Here is a 19,763-nt window from a genome sequence, read left to right on the forward strand (position 1 = left end):
TGAAAAACCAGTAAAACAAGCATAGATATTTGGTGACAGCATTACCATTCTGGGTTATGGTACCGCTGTTACAAACCACCAGTGCAGGATCTTTTAAAGCAGCAGCCCTAGCAAGTCTTTTTTATGAAAGTTGATGTATTGATAGGTACACACAGAGATCCCAATAATGTAAAGGAGACATGTTTGTGAATTCAAATAAATTTGTATATCCCCAAATTCTTTTTTTAATTAATTTATTTATTTTGGGAGGGAGGGAGGGAGGGAGACAGAGAGAGAGAGAGAGAGAGAACGAGTAGGGCAGGGCAGAGAGATAGAGAGAGAGAGTCCCAAGCAGGCTCTGCTCTGTCAGCATGGAGCCCAATGCAGGGCTTGAACTGATGAACTGCGAGATCATGTCCTGAGCTGAAACCAATTGTTGGACACTTAACCGACGGAGCCACCCAGGTGCCCTTGTATATCCCAAAATTCTAAATTCCATGAACTTCTTCTGACAGCAGAGACTGTCCCCTTAAAAGTGCACTGAAGTAATTCATGCCCTGAAAAACCTTGTAATGACATCATTTGCATTATTTACATTGTCAATGTCTTCATGCCCCATTCTCTCATCCATCCGTAATTACCTCTAGATTTATAACTATATTAAATCTAGCTTGCACAGAGAATTGTATGCAATTTTAACTCAAAAGAAAAAGACCTACATAGCAAAATAATTATAAAATCATATTAATTTATGTCAGTGTAAATCCTGCAACTGTTGTGGAAATGGATTCAGAAAGCTACATGAGAGAAGAGTCTTACATTTAACTAAAACTGGCTTCATCAGTAGGGGCATATAAATTCTTTATCAAAAGCACCAACTCCTGGTTGTTTGACCATCTGGACTCCATGTTGGTCAATGCTAAATGCAGTTGAGTTGGTGGAAATGGTTTGGTATAACATTAGAGGAAGGAATCCTGGAGACCACACATGGATTTTTGATTTATATAATCTAATCAGTAAAAGGTAAGAAGCAAACCAAATCCTCTTGTGAACGTGCTAATACCTTGACAAACTCACTAATGGCATTTACTAGCTGGAGAATACTTATCTCTAAGATACTTTTATCAGGATATAGACAATGTGTTTACAGTCATTTCTGGTTAACACACCTGGAATCTATGAATCTATGAAATCTTTTAGACATGGCTCCATTAAAAAAAATGTCACCTGAACTATGTAACTGTTGGAGTATAAAGTGAAGATATTTCAAGGCCAAAATAGCTTCTTTTTGAGAAACACACATCACTTAGGGACCTCCTCTGTTAAAATGGGCCAGGCAGCATCCTAACATGAAAAGCCAAGACCTGGAGAATGGTTTTGGTAATCCTGATTGCTTCAGGTTTCATCTGGGTTTCACCATTACCTGCATTCTTAAAAGTATTACCACCATTTGATACAGAATAAGAGGACTGATTCTCATTTGGTAACTGATACTTCATGTTACCTCCATACCATTGGCCAGAATTTGGATCTATGAGTCACAGACATTTTAAAGAGAGGCTGGAAAATGTAGTCTGAATTCTGGATTGTCAGATTTCTCACTAAAAAATAGAGGGTTCACTTATAAAGGAAGAAAAGAAGCCTATAGATTGAGATAGTCACTTGTCTCTAACACAGGTGGTTGAGAAAAGGAAATCAAAGAGCTTTTCAGGGACTTCTGAAGAAGAACAATCAGGTTGGATCAGAGTGACTTGTTAGATGGATGGATATTGGATTGTAGATGGACTCATAGCCTAAGTTTGAGTGTCTTGATTGAGAGTTCCCTTCTTCCTTTGTTGGCTTCAGTCACCATCAGGGCAATGCTTCCATAACTCAGTCTTTGTTCAACTGCCACAATTTATATAGCCCTGTGTGTTTGTAGCACTTTTAACAGTTTTGTTTTCAGTCCGATTTCTGAAAAGTGAAGGTAGTTTTGATAATTAAAATTTATCTATGTGGAATCTAAAATAACAAATAAATAAACAAAATAATACAAAGAAAACTCAAGGATACAGAGAACAGACTATTTGTTACCTGAAGGGAAAGAGATTGGGGAACGGGCAGAATGGATGAAAGGGGTCAACCGTATGGTGATGGATAAAAAAACTGGGCTTGTGGTGATCGCTTTGTAGTGTTATACAGATATAGAATTAAAAAGCCAGCCACGTAAAACTTCTATTAAAAGAAGAAATTCACATTAGGCCCAGAATAACTTTGGGTTTTGTTAATACAGATTTTCAAAACTTTTAAGACCTGTTATATAATGTTAACTTTTAATACAAGTTAGGTTTCAAAAACAGTTTATTCAAATTCATGCTTTATTTTCAGCATATCTTTTATTATACCTTAAAGTAGTTCAGTTAGATTAGATTCCATCTATAAATTTGATTATTAAAAAGAATAAATGCATGACAAAACTCTCTAAAATGTTAATATAAATATCTGTGTAAGAACATATGGTAAGCATGTTTATAATATTATTAATTTATCCTTTTAATTAAAACTTATCTATAAGGACTTTTGTAGTGTTTTTTTTAAGCCAGGATGGAGAACACTTTATAAAATTGTCAAGATCTTATTTTGTCACGTTATATTTGTAGTAAAACTTCCATATCAAACCCCAGACCATACCAATCTTTAACATTTATATTTTTGAGAGAGAGACAGACAGATAGACAGTGTGTGAGTGGGGGAGGAGTAGGTAGAGAGGGAGACACAGGATCCCAGGCAGGCTCCAGGCTTGAGCTGTCAGTACAGAGCCTGACGCGGGGCTCAAACCCACAAACCATGAGATCATGACCTGAGCTGACGTCAGACGCCCAACTGACTGAGCCACCCAGGTGTCCCAAACCACACCAGTCTTAAATTCTTAAACACCTATAGAACTAATGAGGTAACTTGCCAGAGTTTATGCAGATGTGGTAACAAAGAGCCTGGAGGAAATACTTTTACCCTACAATACAAGAAAGAGACTAGACCCCAAGAAAAATGCCTTCAGGAACCAAACAAGGAACTGTATTAGGTTTCAAGGTAATAATTAATAATAAGTCTATAGTCAATTAAAAATGGAATTACTAAAAAAAATGGAATTACTGTGTTGTATATCTGAAACTAATACAACATTGTGTCAATTATATTTCAATTAAAAAAAGAAAATAAAGGCCAAACTAAAGGCATTCAAAGCATTTATTTTTTTAATGTTTATTTTTGAGAAACAGAGAAGACAGAGTGTGAATGGGGGAGGGGCAGAGAGAGAGGGAAACACAGAATCTAAAGCAGGCTCAAGGCTGTGAGCCCAATGTGGGGCTCAAACTCATGAATCCTGAAATCATGACCTGAGCAAAGTCAGATGCTTAACCAACTGAGCCATCCAGGCAACCCTTAAATACATATTAACAAACACTAAATACTGTCTGTGAGCTATTAGTTTGTAATCTCTATTCTGGACATTAAGATTTGGATAAAGGAAAGTGGGCCACTATGTTTGCTCCAGGCAAAACATCCGGAAAAAGAGCAAATAGAAGAATGACCTGTTTAACTAAGGTCTCCATGGAACAATGAATGCCACAGCATCAGCAGCCAACTTCAGGGATGCACACGGTGCCCAGAGCAGGCAGGACCTCAGACCACATGTCAGTGCTTACAGCATCAGGACCTGGCATCTTTCCTGGCAAAAGATCCCCGTGGGTATTGTGAGAGCACAGTGTGCTGGCAGTAGATTTGGTGGCACCTGTGGCTGAACAACTCCCTTTGTTGTCCATAATACCAGAAGTTATCAGTGATGATGATAATAGAAGATATGTCCATGAATCCTTGTGCCACATACTTTCCAAGGGCTATGTGTATTGACACACTAAATCCTGAGACCTTAGCCTCTTGCTCAAAGGCTCAGTCCATTAAGCGTCTGACTTTGGCTCAAATCATGATCTCATGGTTTGTGAGTTCCAGCCCCGTGTTGAGCATTGGACTCTGTGCTGACAGCTCAGAGCCTGAAGCCTGCTTCGGGTTCTGTGTCTCACTGGCTCTCTGCCCCTCCCCTGCTCATGCTCTGTGTCTCTTGACTTCAAAAATAAATAAATATCAAAAAAGATTTTTTTTAAGTCACACACAATATGCGTTGAGTCAAGATTCAAACTCAAAATATCTGTTTCTAAACATTAAGCTGTGCTGACAGACAGAGTATATAATTAAAGGAACACATTAGGGATTTACAGAGGATCCTGGAATGATTTGGAACTTGAAGGATTAGCAGGAGTGAGGATTAGCATAGAGAGGAGGTGTCACCACCAGAAAAATTGTATGGGGCCTTTGACGTAACTTAGTTTCACTCTTAGATAAAATAGATTATCTTAAGTAATTCAAAGGTGAAATGTATGTCTCTGAACATGATCTTGACCAAATTTTATTTATGAAATTGAACCAATTCCCTTTGCAATCTATCCATAGGAAAGATGAAGCCCAGATTAACATAGATATACATTCCAACAGTTTGCAGTTAAAAATTCTCAAAAGTAAGATATGTTTTTTGAAAATCAAAACAGTGTTTATATAAATATTGCATCTATGGACAGGTATAGATTTTTTTTCTCAGTGTTAACAAATAACAATCAATTCCAATACATATTAGCTGCGTAGAAATCAATTATGTTGCAAGTGTAAAGAATACCAGATTCCAGATTGTGTAATTAATATATTTTGTTTTAAAATATTCATATTTGTAGATTGTATGTTAGATTTATGTTGAATTTTTTTCATTTTTAATGTTTGTTTATTTTTGAGAGAGAGAAACAGAGCATGAGTGGGGAAGGGGCATAGAGAGAGGGAGAAATAAAATCTAAAGCAGGCTTCAGGCTCTGAGCTGTCAGCATAGAGCCCAATGCCAGGCTCAAACTCACCAACCTCTGGATCATGACCTGAGCTGAAGTCAGACGCTCAACCAACTGAGCCACTCAGGTGCCCTGATTTATGTTGAAGTTTTAATGGTTCAATTACAAATATTAAACGGAGTTTCCATTCTCATTAAAAAGGTTCAAATCTCAGCTCACAGAAAAGTGGTATTCAAACTTAAAAAAAATCCACCTCTTACTAATTATTAATAATTACTCCCAAATATAAACTTTAAAACAAATTGTATATGTAAGCAATTATCCTGACATGCTATACATTCTGTAATCATAGTCAGAATACTCAAAATATAGATCTTTAAAAAATGAAGATGAAATATTTTTTTTAATCTTTCTAATCACAAGAACGTCAGAGCATTCTTAACTCAGAAAATGAACTACAAGACAGAGCACTATTAGTTTTTAAATGTAATGGTTCTAAATCCCTATTTCTGATAATTTGATATTTTTCCCAAATGTTGCCAGCTTATCAGATAAGATAAAAATCATCATTGCTTTGTCTCATGACGTAGCAGATAAGAGCTTAAATTAGGAGGTGTAAATATTGTATCTGCTATTTTGTTTTTGTATATTTTGAATCATTGGTGCCAATTTTAATAGGCTGTTTCCTTATAGGAATGTTTTAAAGTCATTTTCTAATTTTGACACTTTTAGCTTAAACTAGTTAATATAACCCATATACCATGTTAACTTGCCATATGTAAGCTGGACTTGTTTAGAATACAGTTAAGACCTTGGTTTGTGAGCATAATTTGTTCCAGAAACATGCTTGTAATCCAAAGCACTTGTATATTAAAGCAAATTTCCCCATAAGAAATAATGGAAACTCAGATGATTTGTTCCACAACCCAAAAATATCCATATAAAAATGATTATAATACTGTAATATAATACTAAATAATAAAGGAAATACAAAATATAAGAAAAACAAACAAATTAACCTGCACTTACCTTTGAAAATTTTCATGGCTGGTGTGAGGGAACAAGAGAGAGGAGGGTTATTGTGCAGGACGACTTTCACTATCACTAATGGATTTTGACTACAGTACAGTATTAATAAACTGTCATATACTGTATTTAATGTAAATGGCAATAAGGCATCAGAGGAAAGGGTCTCTATCTGCAGGCAGCCTGACCTAGAGTGAGGCAAAGCATTCTTAAGCTTCCTCTTGTATGCAAAAGCAAAGGACTGTCCATAGGTGGTTTGAAGTGATAAAAAATACACTAGTGCCAGTTGTGGGCACCTTCTAATGTTCTGAAAAATCACTGATTTCTGCCAAACACCTCTGTCTGAGACTGAGCATCCAAGCATGGGAGACAATCACCCACAATCCCACAGCATGCATGTGTGCAAAAGAGAGAGAGAGAGCGAGGAACCATTGGCTCAGTTGTGATCATGTAACATTCGGCATCACTTAGTACTTGTATTGCAAGACATGGTTCGTTTATCAAGTTAAAATTTATTAGAAATATTTGCTTCTCTTGTGGAACACCCAAAGAATAAGTTACCCACAATTCGAGTTTTTATTGTACATTGAAAAGGAAGAAACTCTGAGAGTGCCATTTTTACCTAATGCCTCATAGAACTTTACTCTTCCTTAAGGGTAATATCCTATTGTTTACATTATACATGACCTTCTGATATATAACAGCTTTAGAAAACGTGCCAGTCTAAATACTAAAAATTAGTAAAGCATAATTCCATATAAATTTTTAAATAAAAAATTTTGTATTAAAATGTATACTTCTCTGGGGCACCTGAGTAGCTCAGTCAGTTGAGTGTCTGACTTGCTTTTGACTCAGTTCATAATTCCATGCTAGTGGGATTGGGCTCCTTGCTGAGCACAGAGCCTGCTTGAGATTCTTGGCTCTCCCTCTGCCCCTCTCTCCCACTAGCATATTCTCTCTCTTTCTCTCTAAAATAAATAAATAATGTACACTTCTCATTTTAGATATCTGCTATTTAGATCAGTGGTATACAATTACTTTTTATTTTTTTTATTTTTTAAATGTTTAAAAAATGTTTATTTTGCAAGAGAGCAAGAGAGAGAGAGAACTAGAGTGAAGAGAGGCAGAGTGACAGAATATGAGAGAGAATCCCAAGTAGGCTCCATGCTGTCAGCACAGAGCCTAATAATACAGGGTTTGATCTCACAACCCCCATGAGAAATCAAGAGTCAGATGCTTAACTGACTGAGCCTCCCTAGTGCCCAGGTATACAATTATTTTTAGTTATCAATAATTCACAGTAGAAAGAGACAACAAAAAATAAATATATACTGGGGCATCAGTGCGGCTCAGTTGGTTGAGCATCCAACTCTTGATTTCAGCTCAGGTCATAATCTCATGGTTCATGCGATAGAGTCCTGTGTTGGGCTTCATGCTAAGCATGAAGACTGGTTAATATTTTCTCTCTATCCGTCTCTACCCCTCTTCCCCACTCATGCTCTCTCTCCCTCTCTTCCTAAACTGAAGAAAAATAATACATAAAAACAATAAACACATACATATATTTTAAATATATCTTTTAAAATATTTTGAAACTTTATTTTCTGTAAGCTGTGTGGTATGATCACTCTGAACAATTTTTTTTTTAGATCTTGTACATAAATAAAAATAAATAATTAACAACACATATTATGCTTTAAAATTTTTGAAGTCAGACATTAAATATCAGCAGAGTATAAAAAAATTTATGAAAGCCCTCTCCTTTCTAATCATATTTTTTGTTATAAATTTTATTTACTTTGAAAAAATAGGTTTTATGTGTTACTTTTAAACAGCGTTTAATTCCCACTTTCCGTGTTTAATATAAAATGTATAATGGAGGGTTTCGTTGGTTGTTTTTTTTTTTAATTTTTTTTTTCAACGTTTATTTATTTTTGGGACAGAGAGAGACAGAGCATGAACGGGGGAGGGGCAGAGAGAGAGGGAGACACAGAATCGGAAACAGGCTCCAGGCTCTGAGCCATCAGCCCAGAGCCTGACGCGGGGCTCGAACTCACGGACCGCGAGATCGTGACCTGGCTGAAGTCGGACGCTTAACCGACTGCGCCACCCAGGCACCCCGGGTTGGTTGTTTTTTAAATCAAGAGTTGAGTAGCTAATACATTCATTAAATATTGTTTGCTCACCTACTATTAAAAGCACAGTTTATTTTTCAATACATCGTAAATCAGTCAAACTATCCTTGGCATTGTTTTTCTTTCTTTTTTTTTTTCTTTTTTTCTTTTTCTTTTTTTATCTTTTGACCTTCAACCATCAATCCCTCAATCCCTGCCTCTGGCAACCACCAATCTACGCTGTATCCATGAGTTGTTTTTTTTTGTGTGTGTGTGTTTGTTTTAGATTCTACATATAACTGATATGGTATGGGACTTTCTCTAACTTATTTCACTTAGCATAATGTCTTTGAGAGCCATTTTTATTCTTGCAAATGAAAAATTTCAGTTCTTTATATGACTGAATAATACTTCAGTGTGTGTGTGTGTGTTTGTGTGTGTGTGTATCTACAATTTCTTTATCCATTTTTCCACTGATGGACACTTAGGTTGTGTCCATGTCTTGGCTATTGCAAATAATGCCGCAATGAACATGGGAGTGCAGATAACTTTTTGTGTTAGTGTTTGTGTTTTTGTTGGATAAATACCCAGAAGTAGAATTCCTTGATTGCATGGTAGTTCTATTTTTAATTTTAGGAAATTCTATACTGTTTACCTCAGTGGCTGCTCCAATTACATTCCCATCAACAGTGCACAAAAGTTCCCTTTTCTCCACATCTTCAATAACACTTGTTTTTTCTTTTCATTTTTTAATGTAATTATTTATAGCACTTATACTATGTATGAGGTTATACCTCACTGTGGTTTTGATTTACATTTCTCTGATGTTTAGTGATGTTGAGGCTCTTTTCATGTATCTGTTAGACAGCTATATTCCATTTTTGTAAATATATCCATTCAGGCCTTCTGCCCATTTTTTGAATGGATTATTTTCTTTCCTATTGAGTTATATGAGTTGTTTACATATTTTGGATATTAGTCCCTTATCAGATATATGATTTAAAAATATTTTCTCACATTCAGTAGGTTGCCTTTTTGCTGATGGATTCCTTCACTCTGTAGAGCTTTTTAGTATGATGTAGTCCCACTTATTTATTTTTGCTTTTGTTGCTTTTGGTGGGTACCAGATTAAAAAATTATCACTAACGTCTATGTCAGGGAGTTTACCACTTATGCTTTCTTGTAGAAATGTTATGGGTTGCAGTTCTTACAATCAAGTCTTTAATCCATTTTGAGTTAATTTTTGTGTTTGGAGTAAGATAGTGATTGAATTTCATTCAATGGTTGTCTAATTTTCCCAAAATTGTTTATTAAAGAGACAGTCCTTTCCCCCAATTTTTGGTTTCTTGGTTGTAAATTAATTGGCCATGTATGCATGGGTTTATTTTTGGTCTCTCCATTCCTTTTCAATGATCTATGTGTCTGTCTTTATGCCAATACCATAGTGTTTTGATTAGTATGGCTTTGTAATGTAGTTTGAAATCAGGGAGCATGATGCCTCCAGCTTTGTTCTTTCTTTTTAAGATTGCTTTTGTGATTTAGGGTTTTTTGTGACTCCATAAAAATCTTAGGATTGTTTGTTCTATGTCTTTGAAAAATGCCATTGAAATGTTTATAGGGATTACATTGAACCTGTGCAATTTTGGGTAGTATGGACACTTTAACAATATTGATTCTAACAAACCAAAACCCTAAAATATCTTACCATTTACTTGTGTCTTCTTCAATTTATTTCATTAACATCTTATAGTTTTCAATGTATAGAACTTTCACCTCCTTTGTGCAATTTATTCCCAGGTATTTTATTATTTCTGATTCAGTTGTAAAAGGTATTGTTTTCTTTATTTTTTTCTGATAGTTTGTTATTGTCATATAGAAATGCAATTGATTTTTGTGTATTGATTTTATATCCTGCAACTTTACTGAATTCATTCCTTGATTTTAACAGTTTTTTTTAATGTAATCTTTAGGATCATCTATATATATTATCATGCCATCTGCAAAAAATAACAATTTTACTTCTTCCTTTCTAATTTGAATGCCTTTAATTTCTTGTAGTTGCCTAATTGCCCTCGCTAGAAATTCTAATACTATGTTAAATAAATGTGGCAAAAGTAGACTTCCTTGTCTTGTTCCTGATCTTAGAGGAAAAGTATTCAGATTTTCACCATTGAGTACAATGTTAGTTGTGAGCTTGTTATATACAGCTTTTATCATGTTGCGTCTATATCTACTTTGTTGAGAATTTTTATCATAAATGAGTTTGTTGAATTTTTTAAGTGTTTATTATGCATCTATTGAAATGATTGATCATATGACTTTTATTCTTCATTTTGTTCCTGTGATATATCACATTGACTGATTTGCAGATGCTGAAACATACTTGTATCCACAGGAAAAAAAATGTATTTAATCATGTTGTATAATCCTTTTAGTGCATTGTTGAATTTAGTTTGATAATATTTTGTTGAGAATTTTTTCATCTATATTCATCAGGGAGATTGGCATGTATTATTTTTTTCTCATGGTATCTTTTTCTGGCTTTGGTATTAGGGTAATGCTGGTCTAATAAAATGAGTTTGGAAGAATTCCTCACTCTTCCATTTTTTGGAACAGTTTGAAAAGAATTGGTATTAATTCTTTGAATGTTTGGTAGAGTTCATCAGTTAAACCATATTTTGTTTGTTGTGGGGTTTTTAGTTATTGATTCAATCTCTTTATTAATAATTAGTCTGCTCAGATTTTCTTTATCATCATGACTTAGTCTTGGTAGGTTTTATGTTTCTAGGAATTTATCCATTTCTTGTAGGTTGTCCAATTATTGGCATGTAATTGTTCATAGCAGTCTCTTATGATCCTTTGTATTTCTGAGGTGTTAATTATATTTCCACTTTCATTCTAATTTCGAGCCTTCTCTTCTTTTTCTTGGTGAATGTGACAAAAGACTTGTAAACAAACCAACTCTTAGTTTCATTAATCTTCTCTCTTGTCATTTTAGTCTCTATTTCATTTACTTTTGCTCTAATCTTTATTTCCTTCTTTTTACTAACGAGGGTTTTTTGTTCTTTTTCTAGTTCCTTGAGGTGTAAAGTTGGGTTATTTATTTGAGATTTTTGTTGTTTATTGAGGTACACATTTATTGGTTTGAACTTCCCTCTTAAAACAACTTTTGCTGCATCCCACAAGTTTTGGTATATTTCCTTTTTTAAAAAAATCTGAAAGCATTTTTCATTCCCTTTTTATTTCTTCTCTGACTCATTGTTCAGTAGCATGTTGTTTAAACTTCATATATTTTTGAGATTTCTAGTATTCTTCATGTAATTAATTTCTATTTTTATATCATTGTGGTCAAAAATTCTTGATATTTATCCTCCTACGTTTATTTAAATTTAAAAAAATTTTTTTTTACATTTATTTATTTTTTAGAAACAGAGTGAGACAAAGCATGAGCAGGGGAGGGGCAGAGAGAGAAGGAGACACAGACTCTAAAGCAGGCTCAAGGCTCTGAGCTGTAAGCACAGAGGCCGACACGAGGCTCGAACCCACGAATCGTGAGATCATGACCTGAGCTGAAGTCGGATGCTCAACCGACTGAGTGACCCAGGCACCCCCTCCTAAGTTTATTTAGACTTGTTTTGTGGCCTAACACATGACCTAACCTGGAGAAAGTTCCATGTGTACTTGAGAAGAATGTTGGTTTTTGATGAACATTCTATATGCAACTGTTAAGTCCATAGAGTCTAACTTGTCATGTAAGACTGATATTCTTTTATTGATTTTGTATCTGAATGATCTATTCATGTCAGGGGGATATTAAAAGTCCCTGATATTATTGTACTGCTGTTTAGTACTCCCTTTAATCTGTTAATATTTGCTTTATATTTTTAGGTATTCCTATGTTGGGTGTATAAATATTTACAAATATTAATCATCTTGTGTGATTGACCCTTTTATCATTATGTAGTGTTCATCTTTGTCTCTTGGTACAGTCTTTGCTTTAAAGTCTATTTAACATAAGTATAGCTACCCCAACTTTCTTTGGTTTCCATTTATATATTTTTCCATTTCTTCACTTCTTGTCCATGTGTGTCCTTAGATCTGATGTGAGTCTCCTGTAGGTAATATATAGATGGATCTTGTGTGTTTTTCTTTTTTAATGCATCCAGCCACTCTATGCCTTTTGATTTGAGCATTTAGTTCATTTACATTTTAGTAATTATTGATAGTTATCTACTTATTGCCATTTGGTTAATTGTTTATTAGACGTTTTTAGCTCTTCTATCTTGCTTTCATCTTTTGTGGTTTGCTAATTTTCTTTAATGATAGTCTTATATTTCTTTATCATTTTTGCGTATATTGACTGTTTTAAGTTTTTGAGAGCTCATTTTATGTTTTTATCATATATATCCCATAACTTATTATTGTAATTGTAGGGATTTTTTTAAATAATTTTTGTCTTTAAAACTTCATACTAGTTTTCCAAGTGACTAATCCACTACCTTTCTGATATATTTACCTCTCCAGTAAGATAAATTTTTTTCCTGTTTTCTTGTTATTAGTTAGCACCCTTTCTTTTCAGCCTAACAAAGTCCCAATCACATTTCTTGTAAGGCCAGTTTAGTGCTGATGAACTCCTTTAGTTTTTGCTTGTCTGACTTTTTTTTTTTTTATGTCTGCATCAATTTTGACTAATAATTTTGAGGATAGAGTATTCTTCGTTGGATATTTTTTTTTAATACTTTGCATATATTGTGCGACTAACCTGCTGATGTTCTCATTAGGGTTCCATTGTAAATAATAAATTGTTTTCTCTTGCTGCTCTTAATATTCTTTCCTTGTTTGTAAACTTTGACATGGAAATTTTAACGTGTGTTGGTGTGGTTTGGTGTGCGTTTCTCTTATTTTGAACTTTCTGAGCTTCCTGAATGTGAATCTCTGTTCCAAGTTAGGAAAACTTTCAGACATTATGTCTTCTAATAAGATTTCTGATCCTTTCTCTTCTCCTCTGGGAGCCTTATAAATGTGAATGATAGTCAATCTGGTGTTGTCTCATAAGCCCCTAATGCTATCTTCACTTTTTATTTTTTTTTTTATTTTTTATTTTTTTTCAAGGTCTTACTTTATTTTATTTATTTATTTTTAAATTATTTTTTTCATATATGAAATTTATTGTCAAATTGGTTTCCGTACAACACCCAGTGCTCATCCCAAAAGATGCCCTCTTAAATGCCCATCACCTATCCTCCCCTCCCTCCCACCCCCCATCAACCCTCAGTTTGTTCTCAGTTCTTAAGAGTCTCTTATGCTTTGGCTCTCTCCCACTCTAACCTCTCTTTTCTTTTTTTTCCTTCCCCTCCCCCATGGGTTTCTGTTAAGTATCTCAGAATCCACATAAGAGTGAAACCATATGGTATCTGTCTTTCTCTGTATGGCCTATTTCACTTGGCATCACACTCTCCATTTCCATCCACGTTGCTACAAAGGGCCATATTTCATTCTTTCTCATTGCCACGTATTATTCCATGTGTATATAAACCACAATTTCTTTATCCATTCATCAGTTGATGGACATTTAGGCTTTTTCCACAATTTGGCTATTGTTGAGAGTGCTGCTATAAACATTGGGGTACAAGTGCCCCTCTGCATCAGTACTCCTGTATCCCTTGGGTAAATTCCTAGCAGTGCTATTGCTGGGTCATAGGGTAGGTCTATTTTTAATTTTTTGAGGAACCTCCACATTGTTTTCCAGAGTGGCTGTACCAGTTTGCATTCCCACCAACAGTGCAAGAGGGTTCCTGTTTCTCCACATCCTCTCCAGCATCTATAGTCTCCTGATTTGTTCATTTTGGCCACTCTGACTGGCGTGAGGTGATACCTGAGTGTGGTTTTGATTTGTATTTCCCTGATGAGCGATATTGAGCATCTTTTCATATGCCTGTTGCCCATCTGGATGTCTTCTTTAGAGAAGTGTCTATTGATGTTTTCTGCCCATTTCTTCACTGGGTTATTTGTTTTTCAGGTGTGGAGTTTGGTGAGCTCTTTATAGATTTTGGATACTAGCCTTTTGTCTGATATGTCATTTGCAAATATCTTTTCCCATTCCGTTGGTTCCCTTTTAGTTTTGTTGGTTGTTTCCCTTGCTCTGCAGAAGCTTTTAATCTTCATGAGGTCCCAGTAGTTCATTTTTGCTTTTAATTCCCTTGCGTTTGGGGATGTGTCAAGTAAGAAATTGCTGAGGCTGAGGTCAGAGAGGTCTTTTCTTGCTTTCTCCTCTCGAGTTTTGATGGTTTCCTGTCTCACATTCAGGTCCTTTATCCATTTTGAGGTTATTTTTGTGAATGGTGTAAGAAAGTCGATCTAGTTTCTTTCTACTGCATGTTGCTGTCCAGTTCTCCCAGCACCATTTGTTAAAGAGACTGTCTTTTTTCCATTGGATATTCTTTCCTGCTTTGTCAAACATTAGTTGGCCATACGTTTGTGGGTCTAGTTCTGGGGTTTCTATTCTATTCCATTGGTCTATGTGTCTGTTTTTGTGCCAATACCATGCTGTCTTGATGATGACAGCTTTGTAGTAGAGGCAAAAATCTGGGATTGTGATGCCTCCTGCTTTGGTCTTCTTCAAAATTACTTTGGCTATTCGGGGCCTTTCATGGTTCCATATGAATTTTAGGATTGCTTGTTCTAGTTTTGAGAAGAATGCTGGTGCAATTTTGATTGGGATTGCATTGAATGTGTAGATAGCTTTGGGTAGTATTGACATTTTGACAATATTTATTCTTCCCACCCATGAGCATGGATGTCTTTCCATTTCTTTATATCTTCTTCAGTTTCCTTCATAAGCTTTCTATAGTTTTCAGCATACAGATCTTGTACATCTTTGGTTAGATTTATCCCTAGGTATTTTATGCTTCTTGGTGCAATTGTGAATGGGATTATTTTCTTTGTCTTTCTGTTGCTTCATTATTAGTGTGTAAGAATGCAACTGATTTCTGTACATTGATTTTGTATCCTGCAACTTTGCTGAATTCATGTATCAGTTTGAGCAGACTTTTGGTGGAGTCTATCAGATTTTCCATCTATAATATCATGTCATCTGCAAAAAGTGAAAGCTTGACTTCATCTTTGCCAATTTTGATGCCTTTGATTTCCTTTTACTGTCTGATTGCTGATGCTAGCACTTCCAACACTATGTTAAACAACAGCATTGAGAGTGGACACCCCTGTTATGTTCCTGATCTCAGGGGGAAAGCTCTCAGTTTTTCCCCATTGAAGATGATGTTAGCTGTGGGATTTTCATAAATGGCTTTTATGATGTTTAAGTATGTTCCTTCTATCCCGACTTTCTTGAGGTTTTTTTATTAAGAAAGGCTGCTGAATTTTGTCAAAGGCCTTTTCTGCATCGATTGACAGGATCATATGGTTCTTATCTTTTCTTTTATTAATGTGATGTATCACGTTGATTGATTTTCGAATGTTGAACCAGCCCTGCATCCCAGGAATGAATCCCACTTGATCATGGTAAATAATTCTTTTTATATGCTGTTGAATTCGATTTGCTAGTATCTTATTGAGAATTTCTGCATCCATATTTATCAGGGATATTGGCCTGTGGTTCTCTTTTTTTACTGGGTCTCTGTCTGGTTTAGGAATCAAAGTAATACTGGCTTCATAGAATGAGTCTGGAAGTTTTCCTTCCCTTTCTATTTTTTGGAATAGCTTGAGAAGGATAGGTATTATCTCTGCTTTAAATGTCTGGTAGAACTCCCGTGGGAATCCATCTAGTCCTGGACTCTTATTTGTTGTGAGATTTTGGATGACTGATTCAATTTCTTCGCTGGTTATGGGTCTGTTCAGGCTTTCTATTTCCTGCTGTTTGAGTTTTAGAAGCATGTGGATGTTTAGGAATTTGTCCATTTCTTCCAGGTTGTCCAGTTTGTTGTCATATAAGTTTTCATAGTATTCCCTGATAATTGCTTGTATCTCTGAGGCATTGGTTGTAATCGTTCCATTTTCATTCATGATTTTATCTATTTGGGTCATCTCCCTTTTCTTTTTGAGAAGCCTGGCTAGAGGTTTATCAATTTTGGTTATTTTTTCAAAAAACCAACTCTTGGTTTCATTGATCTGTGCTACAGTTCTTTTTAGATTCTATATTGTTTATTTCTGCTCTGATCTTTATTATTTCTCTTCTTCTGCTGGGTTTGGGTTATCTTTCCTGCTCTGCTTCTATTTCCTTTAGGTGTGCTGTTAGATTTTGTATTTAGGGTTTTTCTTCTTTCTTGAGATAGGCCTGGATTGCAATGTGTTTTCCTCTCAGGACTGCCTTCGCTGCATCCCAAAATGTTTGGATTGTTGTATTTTCATTTTCGTTTGTTTCCATATATTTTTTAATTTCTTCTCTAATTGTCTGGTTGACCCACTCGTTCTTTAGTAGGGTGTTCTTTAACCTCCATGCTTTTGGAGGTTTTCCAGACTTTTTCCTGTGGTTGATTTCAAGCTTCAGAGCATTGTGGTCGGAAAGTATGCATGGTATGATGTCAATTCTTGTATACTAATGAAGGGCTGTTTCGTGATCCAGTATGTGATCTGTCTTGGACAATGTTCCATGTGCACTCAAGAAGAAAGTATATTCTGTTGTTTTGGTATACAGAGTTCTAAATATATCTGTCAAGTCCATCTGATCCAATATATCATCCAGGGCATTTGTTTCTTTATTGATCCTGTGTCTAGATGATCTATCCATTGTTGTAAGTGGGGTATTAAAGTCCCCTGAAATTACCACATTCTTGTCAATAAGGTTGCTTATGTTTGTGAGTAATTGTTTTATATATTTGGGGGCTCCCATATTCGGTGCATAGACATTTATAATTATTAGTTCTTCTTGATGAATAGAACCTGTAATTATTGTATAATGCCCTTCTTCATCTCTTGTTACAGCCTTTAATTTAAAATATAGTTTGTGTAATATAAATATGGCTACTCCAGCTTTCTTTTGACTTCCGGTAGCATGATAAATAGTTCTCCATCCCCTCACTTTCAATCTGAAAGTGTCCTCAGGTCTAAAATGAGTCTCTTGTAGACAACAAATATATGGGTCTTGTTTTTTTATCCATTCTGATACCCTATGTCTATTGGTTGGAGCATTTAGTCCATTTACATTCAGTGTTATTATTGAAAGATATGGGTTTAGAGTCATTGTGATGTCTGTAGGTTTCACGCTTGTAGCGATGTCTGTGGTACTTTGTCTCACAGGATCCCCCTTAGGATCTCTTATAGGGCTAGTTTAGTGGTGATGAATTCCTTCAGTTTTTGTTTGTTTGGAAAGACCTTTACCTCTCCTTCTATTCTAAATGACAGATTTGCTGGATAGAGGATTCTCAGCTGCATATTTTTTCTGTTCATCACATTAAAGATCCCCTGCCATTCCTTTCTGGCCTGCCAAGGTTCAGTAGAGAGATCCATCACGAGTCTTATCGGTCTCCCTTTATATGTTACAGCACGTTTATCCCCAGCTACTTTCAGAATTTTCTCTTTATCCCTGTATTTTGCCAGTTTCACTATGATATGTTGTGCAGAAGATTGATTCAAGTTACGTCTGAAGGGAGTTCTCTGTGCCTCTTGGATTTCAGTGCCTTTTTCTTTCCCCACATCTGGGAAGTTCTCAACTATTATTTCTTCAAGTACACCTTCAACACCTTTCCCTCTCTCTTCCTCCTCTGGAATACCAATTATGCATAGATTATTTGTCTTTAGTGCATCACTTAGTTCTCTAATTTTCCCCTCATACACCTGGATTTTTTTATCTCTCTTTTTCTCAGCTTCTTTTTTTCCATAATTTTATCTTCTAGTTCACCTATTCTCTCCTCTGCCTCTTCAGCCCAAGCTGTGGTCATCTCCATTTTTTTTTTTTTTTTGCAACTCATTAATAGCATGTTTTAGCTCCTCCTGGCTGTTCCTTAGTCCATTGATCTCTGTAGCAATAGATTCTGTGCTGTCCTTTTACTGTTTTCAAGCCCAGCGATTAATTTTATGAGTATTTTTCTAAATTCACTTTCTGTTATATTGTTTAAATCCTTTTTGATCAGTTTGTTAGCTGTCGTTATTTCCTAGAGGTATTTTGAGGGGAATTCTTCTGTTTTGTCATTTTGGATAGTCCCTGGAGTGGTGTGGAACTGCAGGGCACTTCCCCTGGTCTGTCTTTAATAACTTGCGTTGGTGGGTGGGGCCGCAGTCAGACCTGATGTCTGCCCCCAGCCCACCACTGGGGCCACAGTCAGACCCGTGTGTACCTTCTCTTCCCCTCTCCTAGGGGCAGGATTCACTGTGGGGTGACGTGGCCCATCTGGGCTACTTGCACACTGCCAGGCTTGTGGTGTTGGGGATCTGGCGTATTAGCTGGGGTGGATCTGAAAGGTGCACAGGGGCGGGAGGGGTAGGCTCAGATTGCTTTTCCTTTGGAGATCTGATTTGGGAGGGGCCCTGTGGCACCTAAAGGGAGTCAGACCCTCCTGAGGGATGGATCCGCAGAAGCACAGCTTGGGTGTTTGCGTGGTGTGAGCAAGTTCCCTGACAAGAACTGGTTCCCTTTTGGATTTTGGCTGGGGGGTGGGCGAGGGAGGTGGTGTTGGCAAGCAAGATGGTGCTTTTTCCCCACCAAGCTGCACTCTGTTTTCTGGGGCTCAACAAGTCTCCCTCCCGTTGTCCTCCAGCCCTCCAGTTTTCTGAGCAGAGCTGTTAACTTATAACCTTCCAGATGTTAAGTCCCCCGCTTGCTGTGAGAACACATCTGTCCGGCCCCTCAGTTTTTGCACGCCATACTCGGGGGCTCTGCTTTGCCTGCGGGCTGCCCCCTGCCCCGGCTCCCTCTTGCCAGTCCATGTAGCACGTACCGCCTCTCTGTCTGCCCTTCCTACCCTCTTCCGTGGACCTCTTGTCTATGTTTGGCTCTGGAGAATCCGTTCTGCTAGTCTTCTGGCGATTTTCTGGGTTATTTAGGCAGGTGTGGGTGGAATCTAAGTGATCCGCAGGACGTGGTGAGCCCAGCGTCCTCCTATGCCGCTATCTTCCCAGAAGCCTCCAAGCTATCTTTACTTTTAATTTTATTTTTCCTTTTCACACTTCTGATTGGTAAATTCTGCCTTTTCTTCTGATTGTCTTATCCTTTCTTCTGATTCATCTACTCTGATGTTGAATTCTTTTAGTGTGTTTTTTGGTGCAGTTTACTGTATTCTTCAGTTCTGTGGCTTCTATGTGATACTTTCTTATTTTTTCATCTCTTTGTTGAAGTTCTGCGTTCATCTTTTGTTCTCCCTAGTCATTGAGCATTTTTAGGATTAGTACTTTACACCTTTTATTGGGTAAATTAATGAACTGTTTCATTAAGCTTTTTTCCTATAGTTTTATCCTGTTTTTTCAATATTGTAATAAAAGAATACCTAAAAGTATGAAAAGTAATCCATAATGGCGGTGAATTAATCTAAATTTTTAAAATACAAAATTAATTCTACTTGAGTTTACTTCTGTGATTGAATACATTTGGCAGTATCCACATCTGATTAATATTTCCTGAATTTACCTGTATCTTCATAGGTGACACATTGTGAGCTATTTAACAATAAAGTTTACTGCTTCTTTGAAAGTAGCATACTTTCATTTCTAATTACATCATGTTAAAAGTAGTTTTTACTTCAATTTTATGAATGGAGTAATTAGGGAACAGGAATTTTAAGGTGTCACTGATAAACTACTGAGACTCAACTGTATGACATTTTTCACAGGA

At 36.2% G+C, this 19,763-nt stretch overlaps 1 long non-coding RNA gene across 2 annotated transcripts in view; it reads right to left on the minus strand.

The window, feature by feature from the left end:
- Positions 1–1,458: 1,458 nt before the first annotated feature.
- Positions 1,459–19,763, minus strand: part of LOC147581977 (uncharacterized) — a 77,011-nt gene continuing 58,706 nt past the window's right edge. For both annotated transcript variants that reach the window (XR_015249820.1, XR_015249819.1), the window contains exon 2: positions 1,459–1,932. This is a non-coding gene — a long non-coding RNA (uncharacterized LOC147581977). The remainder of the gene's footprint in view (positions 1,933–19,763) is intronic.

Source organism: Puma concolor, chromosome B1 (assembly GCF_028749965.1).
Source record: "Puma concolor isolate L17-30 chromosome B1, mPumCon1.1.hap2, whole genome shotgun sequence".
Taxonomy (NCBI): Eukaryota; Metazoa; Chordata; class Mammalia; order Carnivora; family Felidae; genus Puma; species Puma concolor.